This window comes from Alosa alosa, chromosome 13 (genome assembly GCF_017589495.1).
Source record: "Alosa alosa isolate M-15738 ecotype Scorff River chromosome 13, AALO_Geno_1.1, whole genome shotgun sequence".
Classification (NCBI taxonomy): domain Eukaryota; kingdom Metazoa; phylum Chordata; class Actinopteri; order Clupeiformes; family Clupeidae; genus Alosa; species Alosa alosa.
The window spans coordinates 27,620,684-27,638,301 of NC_063201.1; the positions used below are offsets into that span (position 1 = coordinate 27,620,684).

A 17,618-nucleotide genomic window follows, 5' to 3' on the forward strand; every position below is an offset into this window, starting at 1 on the left:
TCAGGAACCCTTCACTTTACACTTTATGTGATATATTCCCATTTCCCATGTCAGCCTTCCCATATTACCATATTGGCCTCTCTCTCTATCTCTCTCTCTCTCTCTCTCTCTCTCTATATATATATATATATATATATATATATATATATATATATATATATGTGTGTGTGTGTGTGTATGGTTATGCACACACACATATATAGGCCATAATATATCTATATCTATATGGTAGAAAGAGAGAGACAAAGAGAGAGAGAGGGACTAAAGATAAACTATAGAGGCGGCATTCTTAATTTCAGAGGGTGGAGACTAAATGCAACTGCATCGTGTCATAAGTGGGAGTGTCTTAGGGATGCTATATGTTTTTGACTTGCATGTTAAAGTCCATATGTATTTTGTTCGGTGACTGGCAAGAGGGCGAGCGGCGAGCAGCTCCACTTTGCTCCCGGCGGGGGAGGAAAATGCCGTGTCTATGGGAAATAATTGTGAAAAACACAACGGGGCAACCCACCCGAAAGAACCTGAATGGATGGGGCCAGTAAGACGTCACGGTGAGCTGCAGCCATGAAGCGAAGGATCAGGAGCAAGGCATCATTTGGAGACCCAGTCCTGTCGCGCAGATTGACTAATTCTCTTGATTGTTGTGGAGCGCGCGGGTGTCTGTGATTCCAAAACGAAGTGAGTATTGTGTGATTGTGCATGTGACATGAAATGCTTGGTATGGGCGAAAGTGTGAACACGGTCACCTGTCTTTGTGGGAAAAGTACACAAAGAATAGAATGCGTTTTGGCTGCATTTAATGCTGGGTTTATCACAAATCGTTGCTGTGAACGATATGCTGTGTTGTATACGCGTACAGGGGTTGACCATGGGAAGCTTTTTGTTTTATGAAAGATGTTGTCCTCCTTCACCGGGAACAACTGTTATATCCATATGTCAGTTATGTGCAATGTGATATCATTGTTCATAGCAAGTGCATGGCACTACAGCCACTATACGGAGGCGAACTGAAGATTGTGTGGCTTCAGATTTGATGTATTGTTGTCTGAGTTCTTTACATCATCTGTTGTCTTGGAAGGTCACCGTCGTCATCTTTCAAACGCCAGTTCATATTGTTTACTTTCTTCAGCAAACATTTCATGCGGAATTAGACTGAAGTTTGTGCTTAACAAGGTCAGGAATACCGCCAATGACGAGGGAACGGCTATCCGCCCCTATATGTTGCGTTGTCATCGGCCGTTGGCCAACATGACTGTGTAACCGTAAGTCAAGCGTTCATATTTTTCTAGATGTTGAGTAGTGTGAGGAGCAGAAGTTCAGTCTGGTGTGTTCTCTTTTGCGTATTAATGCACAAGAACAGGATTCTGGTATTATGGAGACGAAATAGCCTACGGAGTTCCATCTACATTTTCAGTATAGAGGACATGGTTTGTGCTCAGTCAATCTATGCACTCTAATTTTAGATAATAAATACTTCTAAACAGTTATTTTGTTGTCCTAAATAAGTCTAAGGAGTATTGTCTTGGATCGAGTGAAAGTTCACAATGGGCGCAGTAGGCGTTAGGCAATTGCAATCCTGAAGGCCGTGCGTATTCAGGTAAGCTGGGCCGAATAAGTAGTCTGCACGTGGAAGACGATAGAGGGAATCATGGACACATGTGTTTCCACAAAACAGGACATCGACCCATACAGCAGTGCCGAACCTCGTATCTCTCTTTTTATATGTGAAGAAATTATTTGTTGATGAGGTTAAGGCCAACATTCAGAAATACATCCACCAAATTGGCATTTCTTTGGTAGGCTAACCAAAAATGATCATACCAGGGATATAAGAACATAAACTACTCTATCTCTACGCTTTATAGAAAATCTTTTTTTTTTTTTTAAATCTCAGAAAAGGGCGCTCGGTGACCGTTTCTCTCTCTCGCACACACACACACACACACACACACACACACACAGTGATTTTGTAGTGGCCTATTGAAGGGAGTGTGATAACAATAAATTAATGTACAGCCTTAAAGTGCAATAAACTTAGGAAGGTTATCATGAAATGTATGGTCCCAAAGTTGCGTAAGGTACTAGGCTAATAACTGCACTTCCATAGCATGCTTGAGGGTCAAAGCGGCCTACTTTTATTTCGAACAGTAGTAGAAAACCGTAAAACAGAAAACAGTAGTATACTCTTTGCTACTAACAAATATGGAATCCTATTTGTATTTTTTCACTGGAAAAAGGGTTATCAGGTCGCTACTAACAATGAGCGACAATAGGCCTACATCTACAGGTGCAACAATGTTTTAAAACGAGAACATGACTGATATGTCATCGACTGTATGTAGGCTAATAGTTGGACACATCCATCAAGGTATCACCCAGTGAGCCTGGAAGCAGGATGCTTCATTCATCTATTTGACTACTTCACATACTAGGCCTTATGGGTGACGTCATCTTAGAACGGCTCACTAACATCCACTTGAAGGAAATTTAAGCGCAATCCGGATCGGCATGGGATAATGTTCTCTATTAATGATGTTTTCTAAACGGCTTCCTGTAACTTTGTCTTTTAATCTGTCTATTACAGGGTGATCTTGGCCAACACCAGAGGAATCAGACGGCATTTAGGTAATTGTCTGCTTTTTTCTTTACTTTTATTTTGGCCCTTAACCTTGTAGCATATCCTGGCATGACTCTCAGGTGAAATGACCGCCACAAAAATAGACTTACGTTAGCCTACAAAAAATACTTGCATTTAACGATCTAGACCCTAAGCTATTACGAGAATTTTATCAAAATGTTGTTGTTGTTAGCTTATACTTTGCTACAATGAAAAATCACAAGGTATGGCTGTTGGTTGAATCAGATTCGAGTTTCCCATAAAATTATGGTCACAGATATTGAAAAAGGCATCGGCATTAAATTGCAGTTTCAGGGGTCGAGGTTCCGTGTCTCCTCGTGTAATAATTATAGTTGTTTGTGCCTGCTGCAGCCTACATTTTATTTAACGACAGCCTGTTGACATTTCATAACTACAACACAATCCTTTCAGGCTGAAGCAGGTGCTGTATTTTATCCTGATTGAGTGCAGCTGTTTCATAGGCCTACTACCAGCAAGATGGGTGCAGTCATGTGCCAAGACATGTTTCCTCACTGTTGAGTTGTAGCTTAGGCTGGAGAATATTTTTTTTACATTTTTAACATGGCTTTAAAAATGTGCAGTTCGTTCTGACCGAAAAAAAAAACACTATAAGACACTGTTTCATTCATTCACAAAATTTCAAAGAAGTAGAAAAAATAGGCTTTATTTTAAAAAAAAGATCCACCCAAAATGTTTTAACGTGACAAAGCTTACCCAGCACACCGAGGACGTCATCATCCCTCAGACCAGTGCCAAAACGTGATGTTTGTTGGCGAGCTAGTGAATGAAAAAACCCCAAGGCAATTGCATGTAGTTTAGGCCAGTGCTGGTGAGAACACCTGGCAGGGAAAGATCGCTTAAACATTTTTTTTCAAGATTTCTCATACCGTAGAGGATTTCTTTGAGAACTAGAGGTGTCCTCACTTTCTATAGGAAGTGTTAGTGTATAATCACAGTAAGAGGAAGTTAAAGACAATAATTAAATACATATTTTTATAATTAATATTATTGTTGTTGTTGTCCTTTTTCTTCTTCTTCTTCTTCTTCTTCTTCTTATTGTTTTATTATTATTATTATTATTATTATTATTATTCACATAATTCTAAATAATCAAATTGTCATGGAAAGCTAACATTACTTATTTTTATAGAGATTTTATTGAATAAAGGCAGATAGCACATAGTTATTGGTACTGTCTTGACATGGTGTAAAGCTAAGCTTATTTGATCTAGAACATCCTACTGAGGATGTTTATAGGTTGAGGGAACATGAAAGATTATTTATTAACAGAGTTAGAAATTTCTCAACAAAATGTGTCAGATGTCTTAAATGACATGGACACACTACTGATGAATACAACGCGTCGTCCAATTGGTGGTCTATGAAAATTATGAAGTTATATGTTCTTTCTTGGGAATGAAGGATAATGTTAAAATACTCATATTATCTACAATTCAGCTATTTTGATATGTTCACTCTGCACAATACAGTTGCAGGAAAGTAGATGCCTGTGTGAGATCACTGAATAGAATGTATTCCATTACCATGTTCTTATAGTCTGTGTGTAGTCAACAAGTTATCGAAATACAGTAATCCATACCAGAGTTCTACATAATACTAAAGTGCACCATTTAAGTATTTTTCTTCTGATGGCTGTATGTCATAACACATGAACATTTGCATGTGGGGTGGGTTGCATTGCAAAGGTGTTTAAATGCAATGCAGAATGAGAATAAGAGAGGTTTTTGCATGATAGATGTTAATGTTTTTCGGAAAGAATTGAATGAACATGGCAGACAGTGTGAAGAAAACATGCTGATATCAAGCATTCACCAGTTCAGCCATTTTGAGGCTTTAGGCTCTGGTCCCTTCAGTCAGTGTGTTGGTCTTTTTTTACCTCTCTCCCTCTTTTGGTCTTTATCTTACTCTCCTCCTTGGTCTTTCTTTTTTTCTTTCTTTCTTTCCCCTCCTCTCTGTCTCTCACTCTGTGTTATTACACCTCTGTGAGAGATGGGAGGAGCTTGAACTCAGACAGGCTTTTAATCAGACCTGCTGTAATGCACAAAATGTGATTGTTTTTCTTTCTTTCTTTCGTTTCTTATTTTCTCTCTCTCTCTCTCTCTCTCTCTCTCTTTGTCTTTCCCTTACTATCAAGCCCAGTGAACTAAAATCACTACCTGAATTTTATGCTGTGGCAATTAAGTACCACAGAAGCCTTTCTTAATGTTTTTCTTATGTTGAGACACAGGGTCTTTGGCTTTTGTTTGTGGATCATTATTGGGCATGATGGGGTGTGTGTGTGTGTGTGTGTGTGTGTGAGTGTGTGTGTGTGTGTGTGTGCGTGTGTGCGTGTGTGTGTGTACGCGCGTGCATGCTCCTGCCATGGGGAGACCGAGAGGTTCGGAGGCCTGTGAGGCGAGTGTCGCCTCAGCCAGTTTCAACTGGTTCTTTCTGAGAGTGGCAGCGCGGCTCACGCTGGTTGTTCAGCTGAAAATGACAAGTGTGGCACTTTTTTCCCCCCTTCCCTCGCTGCCACAGTTGTAGCTCTGGCCATCCAACCGCTGCTGTGCAGATGTTCAGCAACAAAGCCATCAAATATGGCATTGATAGGACTGTGTTGATTTTGCATTTTTAGCAGCTGCATTTATGTTTATGCATCTCTGTGACAAGACTCTTATCAATATGAATTGATGTCTTTTTCTTCATCGTGTTCTGTCATTACCTTACGGTATATATGTATACATATATGGTATATATGTGTTTTAACCAAACCTAACTCTTCTAAATTTTAGGCAAGAGTTTGACAAGTCTGCTTCCCTGGAGGTGTGGTCATGGGTTGCCTAGGGGTTGGCTGTTATCTTTGGTTATCTAGCTGTATGAGTGATGTACATTCTTCATAAAGCTAGATAACCGAAAGTAACAAGAATCCCATTACACTCCTGAAAGGCGTCCCCCATTCACATGTGAATTCAAGAAGACACACATGGAGGAAACCTTACAATTTCAAAATGGTAAGAAGACCTTAGGTGTTGTGCTGAGCCATATTTTTTCAGCTTTTGCAAAGGAGCAATATGACACTGATAGCAATTTATTAAAACCTTATGAAGGTGATCTTCCTTATTTAATATAGCATTGATAATGTTTCCTCATAGATTTATTTAGCTTTGCATAAATCCTTATTATTAAAAGTTTTCACATCCTTTTGAAAATTATACATGTTCAGTCCTTCACCCACAGTCCTTCACTGTACATAGTTCAAACCAAAGAATCTGACCTGACATAGACTGCGTTTACATGCACTTCAGTATCCTCATGTAGTTATGAGCCTTATCCCAATTTTGATCATATTCAGGAGGTGATGGTGTTTACATGAACACATAGAAACCTGTTCATTAATATCCCTGTACATGATACTAGTACCCCGGTTGCTGATTAAAGTGTTCTGTGACAGTGTATTCTAGAGAGTGCTGTTCGATTATCTTTGGTTCTTATCAGCAATCTATCTTGCACATAGTGCTCTAGAATCTTTGTTAGAAATTGTCAGAAACTGGGAAAAGGTGTATACATGCTTATCTCCATAGATATACACTTATCCCTGTGTCTTTTGGAGTACTGCAGCTGTAGCATAATCAGATTCAGAGTTCTGAAATCGGGATATGTTTACATGGGCAAAGACAAAATTGGAAAACCCGATAATAACCGGGATACTCAATGTCCATGTGAAAACAGTCATATTGCTATAATGTGGCATGTTGCAGCTTGGTTGGTTGAACGCGACCACTTTTAATCTAATAAGCCACTGATCCCTCCAAGCCAGCACGGAGCATGCAGCAGCTTAGCGCCTGGGATCACATGGCTGCCACCGGTGCTGCTGGGCCCTGTGGCGATGCCGGCCCCCTGGCCCCTGGTCAGCCCAGGGCCCCTCAGGCCATCCCAAGGCCACCAGTTAGCTAGCAAGCCAGCGCGCTACTGGCTGATGACAAGGCAAAAGCCTGTGGGTGCACCCACATCAACTGTTTTTGTCTTGTTTTTGTTTCGTCAGACCTGATGTGGAGTAATCTTCAGTTTACTTTGAAGATCTTGGTATTTGTAATGCTACCCAGGCATTCTCGCCCTCTCCTTCAACCCCATTCCTCGCTCCCTCCTTGGTTACGACAAAACAGGCGTAATGTTCTCTACTCTACAGTTTTGTTAAGTTATTTCTTTCTCTCTTCCTTTCTTTCTTTCTTTCTTTTCTTTCATTCTTTGTGTGTTTTTTTTGTGGTCAGAGAATCAGTGTTTGATTTGACTTGACAGTCGTCTTGATTCTGAATGGCCTCCCCAGTGCAGAGGCTCTGTGTCAGGGAGGTGCTGCCAAGTGGAAAAGCTCCATCAGATCCGGATGAGTGCGACTCTGTGCTCTTCGCCGCGGGGAGGAGTGGACGGAGGCGCTCAACCAGATCAGCCCCGGTGACAAGCACCATTAGGGGGAACCATCCGAGCTGCCATTACACGGACGCGGCCAGAGGGGGGGCCCCCCGCCAAATCAGATCACACCTTGCCGCTGTGTGCTGTTGACATTGGGGTGAATCTCCTGTCAGCACGCAGGGCAGGGGGTCACTATCGAGGTGGATTGATAGGCATGTGGAGGTGCAGAGCAGTATAGGCATCTGATGTTCTAAAAAGAATGAATGGGAGAAATTAAGGTTATAATTTGACAGTGTTGGACCCGTGCTGGCCGGATTCAATATGTATACAGTTTTTATATTATGGTTATATTATGTTTTCAGGGGCGATTCAAAATGAGGTGTCGGGGCGTATCCAGCCCGTGGGCCGTAATTTGGGGATGTTTGTTCCAAACATCTGCACTTCTCTCTGGGGTGATGGCATGGAAGTGAACTTGAGCAGTAGGAGAGACACAGCCCTTCTTTATTTTTTTTTCTCTCGAGCACCTTCCTCAATCACGCCCTATTAGGAAGTGTCCATGCACACTTCACCTTCACCCTTGTGTGCGTAGCGAGGCGGACGGTCACTGCCCTCTGTCCTCTCCCCCTGCCTGGCTCAGCTAACCTGCCACTCTCCCAGGCTGCTGCATTGCAGGTGATGTATGTGTGCGTGTGTATATGTCGTCTCTCATGGCTCAGCAAGCGCGGAAGGGAAACTTCACAGCAGTAACGGCTGAGAGCAAGTCACCTCTTGTCACTCCCAGAGGCTTGTCTCAGAGAGATAATCAGAAGTGCAACCTACAAGGCGCATGGTATGGCTGTGATGTATGCACACATAGCAGATTGTTTGTTTGAATCGTGAAATCTTTTCTTTGGTAATACAGTTTAGCATTGTGAAAGGATAGAAGCGAGAGCTTGGCTGACTGCAATGTTTAATCCAGCATTAAGCATATTTAGACATTAATCCTGTCATATAGCTATATTTGGGCTGGAATTTAGCCTGTCCTCTAGTGTGTCCCTCACATGAGTCTGAGAATGAGTATTTGCTATCACTGGCATCGCCATGCTGCCAGCAGTGATGGCAGCCACACCGTTGCTATGGTCTTATTCATTGTGTGTCGTGGTGCTATTGTGACCCTTAGCCTGGTAGATAGGCATAGCTTTTGTGTGTGTGTGCATGTGTGTTCGTTTGTGTGTGTTTGTGTGTGCGCCTTGAAGTAGCCGAGGGCTGGAATTCCGCGTGGCCCCAGTGACTTTTCTCCTCGGCATGGCTGGAGTGTGTGTGGCATGGGCGGGGGTCGGCGGGGGTGAGGAGGGAGTCCGGTCGGTGGGTGGGTGGCGGGCCGAGCCATGGATTTGTCTTGCTCTTTATTCTCTGGGCAAGCAGATTTAGACTCCAAGTGTCAAGTAGAAAAAACAACCATTGTGGGCCCTCCTTCCCCTCTAGCCCCCCCCACACTCTCTCCCACCCACCGCCCATAGACCGTACAGTCAATAGAGCTGGTCTACTTGTCACCAAGAGACAATGGCTCCCTTTTGCCCTTTCTCTACTGTAGGGTCAGAGCAGCCAGACAGATTTTTTTTTTCTTGGAAGGGGAAAGGACAAAAAAAGCGCAGTGATTCTTGTCCCCTTTTTAACCCCATCACTTTTCTCTCAGCGGAACACACCAACAAGGCTTCAAAATGGCCTCTCTGTTGGGTAGCCTGAGCGTCTGGCTCACCCCGCACCTTCCCCTCCCACCATAGTCATCCTGCAGGAGAAATGAATACATTTGGGCCTGTTAATAGTCAATAGACTGGTTTGGACAAAGGAGATTACGTTTGGTAACTTACCAGTAACAGGTGTACACTGGCGTTGGTCAGACCACACTGAAGTGAAGTCCCTTGTGCTTGTTATCGGTTTCTATGGAGTGAAACCGCTCATTCTCTAGACCTTAAGCAGGGAACATGTGACCATTTATTGTATCATATGGGTTTTTATTGCATCAGAGAGGTTCCGTTTACAGTAAAGTACCTTTAAATATCTAATCTAATAAAATCGTCTTTTGGCATTAGGTGCAGGGATGAATAATGAACCAATATTTGTAATTTGGACTAAATCGGATTTCTAAAGCAAATCTTCAGTATATGATCTATGCTTGCAGTTGTAGGTATACTGTAGTAACAACTGGGGCTTTACACAGAAAATGACTACACGATTGAAGTGCTCTCTCAAACTGTTTGTGTGTTTTGGGATGCCGTTTCAGCAGTAAACAATGACACAGAGTGACGGGGGCTGTGGATTGTCAGCGTAGCTGTTCATTTGCGAGCCACTCTGCACACTATTGTTTAGCTCTCACGCGTCTATGTGTCCAGAGAAAGCATACAGTCGTATTGTCTCCTGGCGGTTGTCTATGGCAAGAGAGGTTTGTACAATAGTGCTGATTTGCTACCTATTTGCATAAGGCACTTTTCAAACAAGGACTTGGAGAGGGCTCGAAAGTAGGCCTGCTTTAGTACCCAACAGCACAAAAAGAAAAAAAATGTCAAGTGCCAATTAGGAAAGGTTTGCTGCCATTCAGGGGTATCCCACCCCTCTGATTCTGTGCGTATTCCCTCCCACCCATCTCTCCTATACTCAACCCCGCCATACCCCCCAACCAGAACCACACACACCCACACACCCACACACACACGCACACGCGCACGCACACACACACACACACACACACACACACACACACACACACACCACACACATCAAAAGCCCCAGTCTGCCCATTCTCCAAACCGAGAGAGCCTACCAGGGGCGCCCCACACTGTTCCCCTCTCTCCTAACCTGGGCAAGGTCCTCTCTTCTGCTCCTTGGGTCTGGGATGGGAGTGGAGGATCTGGGCTCGGTCAATTAGAGCAGGTGGGACTGTTGGAAACAATGGAATGGCACACTGAGGACTGATCCACTCTTCCACCACCACAGACCGCTCATCTTAGCCCCGGAAAATATGGCTTCCTCGTTTTATTTCACTGGACGTGTGGTCATCTTCTCTGCAATACAGCTAAGCCATTCCATACTGTTAAGGAGGCACACGGTGAATTTGCATTTCTAATGAGAGGTTATAAGGTTAATTCTGCAAACCGTTAGCTTTATTTTATTTCATTTCAAACACACAAGAGCAAGGTTTTGGTGTGTGCGGCTGTCCTTATGAAAGCCCTGTATAGCCATTTTCGCTCAGGACTTTATTTGCAAAAAAACATTGCTTAAAGTTCACATATACGACAACAGGCTTTGCTTATGGTCATCTGTGACACCCATGGTCATCACACAAATCCACAGAGATGGGATTTGGAATCGTAGAGCCAATATAGACAGACCACGGCTAGTTCGGTGGAGGGCGATCTCTTCTCTCTCTCTCTCTCTCTCTCTCTCTCTCTCTTTCTTCCTTTCTTTTTTTTGTTCTACCCCGGCAGGCCTCGATTCCTCCTCCCCTTGTGTGTTTACCTCCGCAGCCAGCCACCTCCTGCCACCCAAAAGGATTTGCGCCTCCTCTCTCGCTCTCCTTTCTCTCCTTCATTCAGGGCGCTCTGTGTAGATTTTTTTCCCAGCCTTGATTCTCAGATGGTTGGATCTGATTTGCATGCATTTGCATAATGAAAGTCATTTGCATGCTCAGGGGCAGACTGTACCATGAGAACAGACATGAAAAGGTGTGTGTGTGTGTGTGTGTGTGTGAGAGAGAGAGAGAGAGAGAGAGAGAGAGAGAGTGGGCATGTTTGTGTGTGGGGGTGTGGGTGTGTGTATCTGCATGTGTGCACAAGTGCGCATGCGCATACGTGTGCTACGCGTGTGCTACATGTGTGCCAACACAGCATGCACACACATAAAACCACACACTCACACACACACACACACACACACACACACCACAGCCTCTGAACTCTCACCACTGCCTCTCTCTCTCTCTCCCTCCATCTTTCTTCATTCTTCTCTTTTTTGCTTGCAGGGCGCCACCATCAGTCGTTCAGAGATGCCAGTGGGAGAGTGAGAGAGTGTGGTTCTTGGGAGGAGGGGCTGGTCCACCATCACTACCACCCACCCACCTCCTCCTCCAGCCTCCCTCCATCACTGCTCGCATGTGTAGCCTGTCCCCCAACCCCTCCCTCCGCCTCTGCCTGCCTGCCTGCCCTCTCCTGCGTATCACAAGATGCAGCCTGCGCCACCATCTTATGAGAATGCCTGGCATAAAATGGAAGTGGGGGGAAAACACGAAAGGAGGTATGGACAACAACACCCCCACCACCACCACCACCACCACCCACCCACACACACACACTCACACGCACTCTCTCACACACACTCTCTCTCTCTCTCACACACACACACACACTCTCTCTCACACATACACACACACACACACACACACACACACACACACACACACACATCTCTCACACACACACACACCACAGCCTCTGAACTCTCACCACTGCCTCTCTCTCTCTCTCACACACACACACACCACAGCCTCTGAACTCTCACCACTGCCTCTCTCTCTCTCTCACACACACACACACCACAGCCTCTGAACTCTCACCACTGCCTCTCTCTCTCTCTCACACACATAAAACTCACACTCACACACACACACACACACACACACACACCACAGCCTCTTGAACTTCACCACTGCCTCTCCCTCCCTCCATCTTTCTTCATTCTTTTTTTGCTTGCAGGGCCACCATCAGTCGCTCAGAGATGCCAGTGGGAGTGAGAGAGTGTGGTTCCTGGGAGGGGGGGGCTGGTCCACCATCACTACCACCTTCCACCCACCTCCTCCTCCTCCAGCCTCCCTCCATCACTGCTCGCATGTGTAGCCTGTCCCCCAACCCCTCCCCTCCCTTCTGCCTGCCTGCCTGCTCCCTCTCCTAAGTGATCACAAGATGCAGCCTGCGCCACCATCTTATGAGAATGCCTGGCATGTAAATGGAAGTGGGAAAACACCTAAAGGAGGTATGGACAACAACACCCCCACCACCACCACCACCACCACCACCCCCCCACACACACACTCACACGACTCTCACACACACACTCTCACACACACACACACACACTCTCTCACACATACACACACACACACACACACACACACACACATACACACACACATCCTTACCCTTCATCACTATTCCCCCTCGTAGTGCACCAACCTCTCCTTGCATCCTTCTGCTCTTTCTCTCTTTGCCTCTCTTTTCTTTCTTTCCCTCGCTCTTTCTCCCAGTCCTGGCGGAGGTCTTCGTTAATTACGGCAGATGTGTTTGTTAATTATGCGGCGATCAGGTGATGCGGCGGCAGACGAGGGACGAGGGGGGGGGTGGCGTTTTTGTACTCGTTCGCATTAAATCACTCTGTTTTTCACTGAAGCCCTTCTGGGGAGGCGTACGTAGGCATCTGCACCATAGCTAGCGCCGGGTGAGGAGGAGCAGCCCTGGCCTCCTCACATACATGCCCAAGATGGCTCTCGCTGCCATTTTGGAAGTAAAGAGGGAGGGGAAAATACAAAGGCAATGAATTAGCACAGAATGCAAATTAAAGGCGTACCCTGCCTGCGCGAAACATAAGCCCTGCTTCCTGTACAAATGCGTCATCCGCTCTTTGCATTAATTATATAACACTCACTGTTCAGGCTGTTATGGCTAAACTATCATTAGCAGTGCCTAGATTTATACGTGCAATATAATTACAATCATATTTAATGGCTTCCTTATATGGGCATGCTCATGTGTGCCAAAGGCGTGTGTGTGTGTGTGTGTGGTGGGGGGGTATTTAACATGAGGAATGATGGAGTGGTCGGTGCTTGCCTTCGATAAAGAAATCAAAAAAGTTAAGAGATGGCAAACATCCAATAAAGAAAGAAAGAGGGAGAATGATTGATTGAGAAAGAGAGAGGGAGAGAGAGAGAGTGACAAAAGAGTAAGAGAGAAGAGGACCAAGGCAGAGGGGAAGAGGGAGAAAGACAGAGACAGACAGACAGAGAGATGGAGATAGAGGGAGAGGGAGGGAAAGAGGGGAGAAGAGGAGGAGGAGGAGGATGGGGGTGTGGATAGTGGCGTTTCAATAGCGCAGGACTCTCTTTGTGTGTCTGGTGGAGTTTTGGGGGGAGCCAGAGCCCAGACAAGTCCAGCATTGTTCTCCTTGGCAAGCTTGTTGTGTCCCTCCATTATTTAGGCCAGGGAGCTATAAGTTGGAAAACCGCTTAACCAAAACACCAATTAGAGCCGGCTGGGCGCGATTAACTAAGGGAGCCTGTAAACAATGTGGACCATTGTCCCAGCCACACTGAAAAAACTCCTTTTGTTTGTGTGTCTTCTCTAGAGGTCGCGACAATGCAGGCAACCTCCTGTTTACGCAGGGGATAGCAGAGGGCCACACTAGCAGTGAGAGCTGTGAAGTTCTCAGGGTGGACATTGAGGGTGGACGCTGTCCATCCAAGCTAGTCCTTTTTTGGTCCCCTCTGACAAATGTTGTGTAATCATCTAAAATGAAAACAAGAAATGGTATGGGCCAGAATATATTACCCCATTTCAATCAAAGAAGTTGTTTCAACTCTAGAGAAGTCAGTCAAGAAATACCAAGATTTAGTTCTCATTGAAGGTTCTTAAGGCGCTTGTTCTGTTTGTTTAGTAGTGTTTATTTGTTTGTTTTTAGGACAAGCTACATCATGAAGTTGCATCTTCTTTTAAAGCCAGTGGCACTATGCTCAGCACAGGTGCATCAGTGCCCGTGGGCTACATTTGACATCAGTGGCCCTAAGGCTGTGTGTTCTACACTTGGTCCACGTAAACAGGTGCTAAATTGAAAATGAGGTTAGCTGAGAGGGCCTCTGAAAATTATGCAGAAAAGTGGGGGGTGATGGGTGGGAAGAGAGGGAAAAACAATACAAATTGTAGACAGTGGAGGGGCTGGCGCTTGTAATGAGACAAGTACTCTGGGAGGGTGATCAGGGGGTTGGAGGCATGGCAGCTTGTGTCTGGGTGTGTGTGTGTGTGTGTCTTTGTGTGTGTGTGTCTGTGTGCAGACAGGAGAGTGTCTGCCCCCTGCAAACACACACACACACACACATTACACATCACACATAGACATAACCACCCCACACACACTCACACACACATACACCCACCCCCACCCTACTGCTAGCCTTGCAGGGAGAGCAGCTGGGCCTCTCAGCCTCTATGCAGGCTCTGGTCCTGGGAACTCCACTGGCGTGCTCCCCCAAAAAGCTGGCACCAGGGGCCCTCCAGTCTGTCTGGGTCTGGGTCTGAAGGCTGGGACTGGGGTACCCCCAAGCACCCCCACCGACCCCACAACACCACACAACCTCCCCCCTAACCACCATAACCACCACCACCCCCCCGTCTCAACACCCTGCCAACCCACCCCTCCTCCCCTCCCCTTCCCTCCCCTCTCTAGTGACGCTGGGGGCCTGGGAAGGACTTCAAGTTCACGGCCAGACCTCATGTTGCGCTGACAGGCCGACTGTTTGCACAATTCAGCTCCTCATTCAGCTCTGAAGGGAGCGGGGACAGAAGGGGGGAGGTGGCTGGGGTGTCAGAATGGAGGGGGTGTGGAGGAGGAGAAGGGCTGTGGGGGGGCAGTTTTCAGGAGACACAGTAGCACTGTGATGACTATTCATTCTCAGTAGACAAGTGAAGTGAGAGAGGGAGCAAGAAAAAGACAGAGAGAGAGAGAGAGGAAAGAAGAAGGGGTAGTTGAAAAGACTAAAGGGGAGGTGGGATAGGAGGAAGAGAGAGAGAGAGAGAAAAAGAGAGAGGGAGTGAAGGGGTGATAGCATAAATAAAAGTGCGATTCTATGCACCAAGTTTGCGGTGACACGCTTGTGCACACCAAACACCCCTGAAAGATTTCTAAGGCGACTCTTTTCTTGCCGGCCACCTCCCGTTGCCCAGTTGCCCCTGTCCCCACACACACTCTCTCTCTCACTCTCTCTCACACTCTCTCTCTCACTCTCTCTCTCACTCTCTCTCTCTTCCCCGGGACACGTGCTGTGGCTGTAAATTCAGTATTAACTGGCTCTCTCAGCACGAGCCTCTCCAAAGCAAACAAAACACATTGCGTGCTTTTGTTTACTTTTTTTTCCGTCAAAGCTGCCACCAATCATCCCTTGCGCTCCATTGTGGCTTTGGAAGCTCCTCCGCCATCCCTCAAACCTCACCTCCGCCCATGGGCCCTTATCTTACTTCTTCACTCTTTTGTCTGTCGGCAGGTTTTGCTCACACGCAAGAGAGACATTAAATTTGATGGCAAAAGAACACAATTTTTGAGGAAAAATGACGAGAGCGCAGACAACAGTGAATGTTTGAGCTGGGCTCCTGGGCTACCCCTGACCCTAATATCTTAAGTTGCTTGTCTGGGCTCTGAGGACTTCTCCTCTCTTCTGAAGTCTCCCCCTTCTCCTCCTCCTCCTCCTCCTCCTCAGCAGCTTAGGGTGGGTCACATGCTTTCTCTTTGCGTTCAGCGCCACAACGTACCAAGCTCCCCGCGAGGGGCTTTCAACTTCGCCCTCAATCCTTTGGCACCTGGCTCCCTTGTGCACGAGTGCTTCGCATCAGCCTGTGTGTGTGTGGGTGTGTATGTGTGTGTTCAAGGTTGTCGCTCCTTGTGTGTTTATAACAGTGAGCAATGCCCAATAGCACAGGATGTAGCTTCCATGGTTTCTTGATGCTTGATGGTTCTCTGCATATCTTCATTGCCCTTAAACATGTCTTTTCTTCTTCCTCTTGTCTTCCAGGTAAAACACTGCAAAAAAAGAGGACAGATTGATCAGAAAACGAAAACTGACCGACTCTCCCCGACAGACACAAATATGGCCACAAGCACTTACACAATGGAACGCACGTTATCTATCGTCTACTCATTTTGTGCCCCAACACCCGATCCCAAAAGCACTTTACATGTTGCATCGTCTGTTTACGTTTCACGTGCTCTTTGGTGGCAGTCGGCCATTTATGTCTGATGAGAGGACACTACATAACGCTGTGATTGCCTTCGCTGTCTTCCAGTGGAGGTATAGAACCGCTCCGGGCTCGTAAACCTGTTCCAGTCTGTCTGGTGCTTCTGTGCGGCTGTGGCATCGCCGACTGAGCCTCAGAAGATAGGACACACACCTGGAGTACATCTGTCTGTCTCACCAGTAGACTCTGCAGAACAACACACAGCACTATCACAGCTGTTTACAATCTATACGAGAGACTTGTGCAATGCATTAATTGCATATGTATATTCTGAAACTTTTTTTTTTTTTTTTAAATGTATGTGGAATTGCTTAAGATGAGCGATTGTTTTTAATATGCACTAAATGTACAGTATAGCAGGGTATTTGTTGTTTGCTAACCTACACTAATAGGAATGTTTGTTTTGCTTAATTCATATATAGGGTACTTTAATCATGTTAACCTGAAGGATTTGGTAGTGTATACCATGTAGACAGCTGGTATAGTGGACCTCCTTTTTTATTACTTTTTTTTTTTGTAGAAATAATTTAGTGCTGAGCATGTGTTTGAATGTGTGTAAGACCCACGGCAGCAGTGAAGCCAACTGCACTGTGATTGGACAGCTCCATGTGTGGACACACACGCTGGTGAAGGAGAGAGCTGTTGTCTTTATTCTCTATGCAACTCCACAGGGCTCGCAATCAACTGGAACATGCACCTTTTGCACTAGCAAATACTGAAAAGTCTATCCTCTTATGCATGCTTTGATGGAAATAGTGTGTGTGTGTGTGTGTGTGTGTGTGTGTGTGTGTGTGTGTGTGTGTGTGTGTGTGTGTGTGTGTGTGTGTGTGTGTGCATGAACCAGCAATGTTTTTCTCAATTTTATGTTTCCATCTCGGGTAGTGGCAAATTTTTATTTAATCAATCATGATTTGATCTATGCAATTATAATCTATCCATTTGTGCATTTAATGTTTTAATGGGACTATCAAGACTTTTGGGGACATTGTCTATTGTCCTTGTCAATCTTTTTTTTTCATGGCAATCAAAATAAACAATCTTTTTGACAACTGTCAAGTAAATCATCTTTGTATGTATGCAAGCCACATTTTGTGGTCTCAGTTGGTTGCAGTCCCTCTGAATTATATATGAAAATAATCTATGCAAAATGTATGCAAAAATTGTACTGTTATAAAATGTTACTGTGAATTTGCACTAGCTCTGTGTTTACCATAATGTGCCTTTGACTAACAGTGTCCTGTTATGGATTAAAAAATAAACGTTTACATTGAAAACAAACACACATACTTGTTCTTTACTATTTTTCTGCTGTAAGTGATAAGCATTAGGCAAATGAACATCCTCTACATATTTTAATTCCCCACTGTGTCATATCTAAATAGAATGAGAGCAGATCCAAATTGGATCATATCAAAGGCTCTGTATTTAAAGGAACACATGAGTTTAAAATTGTTTATTTGTTTGTTAAATATGAATACTTTGTATCTGTTGGTGATACATCGGTCCAGATTACGGTGCATTTTACACAAAACAAACAAACAAATAAA

The 17,618-nt window shown here is 45.1% G+C and overlaps 1 long non-coding RNA gene across 1 annotated transcript; it reads left to right on the plus strand.

Annotated features, from left to right (window-relative positions):
* The first annotated feature begins 407 nt into the window (after nucleotides 1-407).
* On the plus strand, nucleotides 408-17,353 carry LOC125306339. Its single transcript, XR_007195542.1, has 5 exons — nucleotides 408-678; nucleotides 2,585-2,625; nucleotides 5,431-5,649; nucleotides 11,043-11,314; nucleotides 15,849-17,353. It is a non-coding gene; the product is annotated as an uncharacterized LOC125306339 (long non-coding RNA).
* Nucleotides 17,354-17,618: the final 265 nt, after the last annotated feature.